This window comes from Neolamprologus multifasciatus, chromosome 11, assembly GCF_963576455.1.
Source record: "Neolamprologus multifasciatus chromosome 11, fNeoMul1.2, whole genome shotgun sequence".
Taxonomy (NCBI): Eukaryota; Metazoa; Chordata; class Actinopteri; order Cichliformes; family Cichlidae; genus Neolamprologus; species Neolamprologus multifasciatus.
The window spans coordinates 5,739,966-5,745,982 of record NC_140449.1 but is presented as its reverse complement, the minus strand read 5'-3'; the positions used below and the strand labels follow the sequence as shown (position 1 = coordinate 5,745,982).

The following is a 6,017-nucleotide window of genomic DNA, read 5'->3' as shown; positions in this document are numbered from 1 at the left end:
CAGATAGGGAAGAGCAAGAAAAATACAGAGGAACACGCTATGCAGACCAGGTGTTGAATAGACCTCTGTGCTGGAACACACAGCTCCACGAGTGCCCACACCTTACCTATTAATATCAAAGCCCTTCCACTGACAGAACAGGCATTTGTGAGCATTATCTTCAGTGCTGATTTGTAAAGATGCTCCTATCAAACTTAAACTGATGTGAAAATAACTAGTTGGTGTTCATGCTGAAACCGGTTGTCATGGAAATAATAGATCAGCCAAGAAGATAAATATATCATGTAGACCAACTGAAAGTATTACACTCGGATTTTAAGGGGCCATTTGTGTTCACGTTTTGAATTTTGCACGCTGACCACACAAATCTATTCCTTTGAATTCCCTGTAGGTGGAGGTTAGAGGTTTAATTTAGACACGTGGCACTTTGTCTTTTTCATTCTTGGCATATAACTGGAAGCTAACGTGTCTCCTGGCTAGCCGTGCTAACGATGATTAGGGTTCCTGCTCTGTGCAGCATGGAAATCCTGTGTGTGTGAATTATTAATATAGGTCATAGTCACAGCATCCGGCTTGGCCCAGCCCAGCGCCGTCCCAGCACTATCGCAGTACATGGCCCCTGCTTTCCCTACAGCCCACCCCATCTGTCTGCCAGATTAACCTGGCTGATCACCTACACCAAGGTCTGCACCGGGCAAGGATTCATAAAGGGTACCTGGCAAGAATTCTCCCCATCATCACGAGACTCGTTTCTTTTGTCTTTTAAACGAGATCCTTCAAAGCTACACCTTCTAATGTCTTAAACTGGTGGGAAGACTCGGTGCTTTTGTAGCTGTAATAACGATTCTTTCCATAAACCCGTAGTCCCCGACCAGTTTGAGCACCTCAGGCTGCTCATTTACAGCTATTATATTTTCACAAGATAAGAATCCTAATGGGAAGAGTTTATGGTTCTCCATAAGAAACTTGCTTCCCATGATGAATTGCGTCTGTATGTGTGTGTGAGCTGGTGGGTGGGACTGTATCCCCCCCATTAATCTGTGAGCATTGGACTGTTGCTAGAGAAAATGTCTGCTAGTGTGGTTGAATGTCTGTGCTGGAGTAAAGAGTGTGTCTATATGCGTGTTAGTCCTTAGGCAGGCATGCCCTCTCAGCAGTTTTCTTTGTCATACATAGAGTCATACTGCATCTCCATTCGGCGATAGATTATTTTCTCCCAGTTTTTATCTGGAGTATACTGCAGATTCTAAAAAGAAACAAGACTGTACTTAAAAACCTCAAAGCTGTCCAAAGACTTGGGCGATGCAGAACGTCATAGCAATCTCCATCTGACTTTTGCCCCCCACCCAGGGAAAGCCACTACCATAAGCAGTGCTAAAGGTTACACAAAGATATAAAAGTGTGTCTTGTGAGTGGGAGTTGCTAAGTTGTTGGTATCTTTGGTTACACTCAGTCTTTGTGTCACCCAAAAAAGTTTTACCTCGACGAGTCAGGAGCTTCTTTTCATTTTCCAATATTCGCCTTGAGCTGAACTCCCCAAGTGGTGCTTCAGCACAGAGAAAGAAGAGAGAGAGAAAAGAGGGTGGTGTGGGTGGGAGGAAAGAAAGGAGAACGCAAGACAGAAGTGAAAAGAGGGAAGAAGAAGAAAAAGAGATGGGGTGGGGGCGGGGGGTTGCCGAGTCTGTATTGCTCTGCTGTGTTCTGTATTGACTCTAGAAAGTGAATTTTATTTCATAAAGCACACGAGAGGAGCACTTTATTCCATTTGGTATGCCTGACCTCAGCTGAATCAATCCATTCTCTCATCAGTAGAGCCACACATGAAAACACACACAAGGAGGCAGTTAGATTCAAACTGTTTCGATTTAGAAAAAGAAGAAGAATGCTGTCTTAATATTAAAATGGTAAATTGTCTGCACTTGTATATTCAACTGTTTACTTTACAATGTGTTTCTTATTAAACTGTCCACAAAAACACACTCTGGTGGTGGAGCTGCCAGGCAGGGTGCCATTGGGAGCACTTTAGCTCATGGAGGCGCAAATAGTTTACAACCTACCCCACCAACGTACGCACGTAAGCTGCCGAGTCCAGTATAGAACCTGTGGATTGAATCAAGTTAAAGTTAGTTATATTTTTAAACATTTGCAAATGTTTGAACTCCCCCCAATCACCTTGTAACAATGTAAGTGTCTAAGTTTTACTAATGTGTGATGAATCGCACAATGATCTCTATACCATTACATCTACCAGAGATCGCAGTGATTCTGTACACTCCTTACCTGTACTTGGGTCCATATTTGCTTGTCAAATATGGATAGAGATTTCCAGTTTGTCAGTAAGCTATTGTTCCTTATCACCGCAGACAGAAATGTATAATCACTAACTGCATGAGTCTGGCTGACATCTATTGAACCATGAGGTCTCCACAATGGTTCAAGAGGTTCAGTTAAATTGAACGATCATCTGCTTTCACTGACAGTGAGTTTGTGGCCATATTGTTGGTGCTGTTAAACTACAAAGACAAACTTTCCAGTCATGATCACAGGTCCCGCTGTCACAAACGGGATGCATCACGATTGAGACTGATAGTATGACTCTTGTCCGTATGATGTCCTGGAGGGAATCTTTATTTTAACAACAAAGATGACCGTGTGAGCTAAAAATGTGAATTTGTTCTACACCATATTTTTGTTAGCTTACACTGACGTTAAAACCCATATCCAAAATGGAATCAGCTGTCTTCCTCCAACCCAAAATATGTCCAGTTTTGAAAGTGTCCATCTCTGAGACTTTTCGTAAATCATTTTTATTTATATAATACCAAATCACAACAACAAGACCCCACAGTAATACAGAGAAACCCCAATAATCATACCACCCTCTATAATTCAATTCAGTTTTATTTATATAGCACCAAATCACAACAACAGTTGCCTCAAGGCGCTTTATATTGTACAGTAGATCCTACAATAATGGATACAGAGAAAAACCGAACAATCATATGACTCTCTATGAGCAAGCACTTTGGCAACTGTGGGAAGGAAAAACTCAGTTTCAACAGGAAGAAACCTCAGACGGAATGAGGCTCGGGTACGGGTGGCCATGTGCTGTGACTGGTTGGGGGTGAGGGGAGGAAGACAGGTCACAGACATGCTGTGAAAGAGAGCCAGAGATTAATAGCTGATTAAAAACAGAGTGGTGTATAAACACATGAATGAAGAAGAAACGCTCGGTGCGCCTTTAACTTGTTGCCGTTCCTTCTCCGATGTGAGTAAAGTGAAGCTGCGAGCCACTGAGGTATGGCTGCACTGTAACGCTGCAGCATCTTGGCTTGGTCTTTTGCCCAGAGGACTGCTGTTTTATTTCCTTTTAGTAAGACACGAGCTGCTCTCCACACATGACTATCTTCCCCTCTGTTTGAATCGCTTCGTTCTCCCCACCTTCCCCATCTCACCCCTACCCCTGTAGCCTTGGGTCTATTTATACCCAAATTCCCCCCACAACAAGACTAAAACATCGTGCCCATCTCCAAACCACCACCACCATTAGCTAGAGAATGGGTCTACGCTGCACTCTCCCTACAATGCGCTGCGCCAGCCTCCCTGCCTCTACTTCTTCTGCAGCATCTTTTTTTTTTTTGTAGTTTCCTCTGTTGTCGGCAGCTGTTGCTCAGCACCGCACCGAAGTTCACCCTGCGGTCATGGGCAAGTGTTCCAGTGAGGGTGGAAAAAAAACTTTTTTTGGTACGACTTTTTTTTCCACCCGAAACTTTCATTAATCTTGCATTTTTTTTCCACCTCATATCCCCCTCCCACCCCCTTCACTTCCCTCTGTCTCTCACTTCTCATTATTCCTGTCTCACTTTCCCCGACTTTATCTTTCTTTCTGGTCTCTAACTCTCTCTTCCTTCCTCTTTTCCGTCTATCGCTCCTGCCTAATCCTGCCTGCTAGGCATTGCTTCATGGTTGTTAAGCATCTCAATCCAAGGGGGGGTGAAGAAAAGAAATAGGAGCAAAGGAGGGAGGAGGCGCTAGTCATCTGGTGAAGCCTATTGAGCAACTTAAGCGTGGTTGTTTTGCTCTGTTGGCTTGGCACAATGAGACCGCATGTGGAAGACATGTTTACACCCCTTCATCTGTGAGTCGGAGGGAGTGGGAAAGGAGGAAAAAGTGGGAGGGAAGGTAGGACACATAGAGGAGGTGGGATACGAGAGAGGGAGGCAGAAATGATGACAAAAGTGTATATATAGATAGAGAGAGAGAATAGACTGGGAAGAGGTGGGATACAGAGAGGAGGCTGAAAGAGACAGAAGAGGAGGAGAGCGATAAGTGATGAAAAGAAAAGCATAGACGGATTAAAAGAGAGGACAGGAACACATGGGTAAATACAGGCTTGAGGAGCGTAAGAGGAGGGTGGCGGAAAGAAGAGAAGAGACAGACATAATGAGAGAGAGAGGAGAAACAAAAATAGAGAGTGAGAGAGACAGTCCATCTCAGCAGAGAGACAGCCAGTATGACAGTGAGTCATAGCAGAATAAAATGCCACGCAAGCATATGCTGGTGTTGAGAAGCCATCTTTTTCCAAAATGGAAACCAGTTATGATTTGCAGGCGGACATGTGGGGGGGACGGTGCAGATTAAACTGAGTTATTACAAACAGACGGGGTGTAATTACACATGAGAGGAGGAGGCTGTTTGTCTTTTGAAGATGGTCCTTGTTTTAATTCACATTCTAGCAGGTCTACTCAGGTTTTGTTTCTCTTTCTTTTTAAAATATGTGGTTCTCATGGTGAGGTGTGAAATAGGTTCTCACAATGATTACTTACCAGTGTTTGAAATCATTTTTTTTTCTGTTTAGTTTTCCACGTGGTTTCAAGTAGGAAGATTTCTTAATTCATTTCAGTTGAAATTTTGATTGTAGATAAGTAAAGAGTGTGAGAACTGGAAAAAGTTCAAGAAATCCCAGTGAGCATTGTCTTCTGTTGTTAGTTTTTTTTTTCCCTCCAACCAAAAATTCACATATTGAATTGACACAGAGGAAAAACAAATCCTGATATTTGCACATTTTTGCATCTTATGTTCCTCAAAGTTACTTTAGCAATTTCAGGTATTACTTTCACCAAGTAGAACATGTAGGGACCTTCATACTGTAGTGGTTAACACTTTTGCTTGGCAAGTAATTTTGCTGGTTTGATTCCAGTCTGAGATGCAGTCTGTCACATTAAACATGCGGTGTGATGATGTTTTGTGACATGGTTTGCAGCTCCTCTGCTCATCTGCTGTCAGAAACAAGCCGTTTCAACTTTAAGGCAACTTTCTCTTGATCCGCTGCCTCCTGCAACCAAGAGAAATTATGTTCCCTGTGCTCACAGAGCTTTTTTTTTTAATGAGATGACCCTGATACGGATAGCCCCTCATTATGACATCATACTGATCAAAGAATAGAAAAAAGGAGCATTTGGAGCAGGCTGAATTCTAACATTTTGGTCCAGAGGTTTTGTTCTTTTGCAGACCTCATAAAGCTTAGAGGAGGGTAACACTGTTACACTGTCATTGTAACAGTGTCAATATGACAGGCAATAAGGAAAAGCACATGGGTGAAAATATTCCTTTGATGCAGCCATATTTTTTTGTCTTTATGGCAAGAACTTCTAGAACATTTGACATGTTGAAATAGAAAATTGGGACCCTAAGGGAATAGTTTACCTAGTTAACCATGGAGAACTAAACTAGCCTGCACAGAACTGTGACTTTACCAGCTTTCTTTGGTATGAAATGGAGATATGTTCAGAGTCAAATCCTAGAAGCCAATCCTAGAAGTCACGTTCTGCAGTCTGGTGGGGAAGTCTGAAAACAGAAGTGTAGAGTGTTACGGCAGCATGTTGTTTTTGGAACGGCATCTGCATTGATACCTAATGGATGTGATGATGAGCTGTCCATATAGATCTGACCATGTAGTGTTGAAAGGTTCCTTTTGAGGTACAACCATGTGCATTACACACACAGTCATTCTGCAC

General features: G+C 42.7%; 1 protein-coding gene across 6 annotated transcripts in view; it reads left to right on the top strand.

Moving 5' to 3' along the window:
* LOC146507676 (low-density lipoprotein receptor class A domain-containing protein 4-like) overlaps positions 1-6,017 on the top strand; it is a 275,368-nt gene that overhangs the window by 245,916 nt on the left and 23,435 nt on the right. The window lies entirely within an intron of this gene.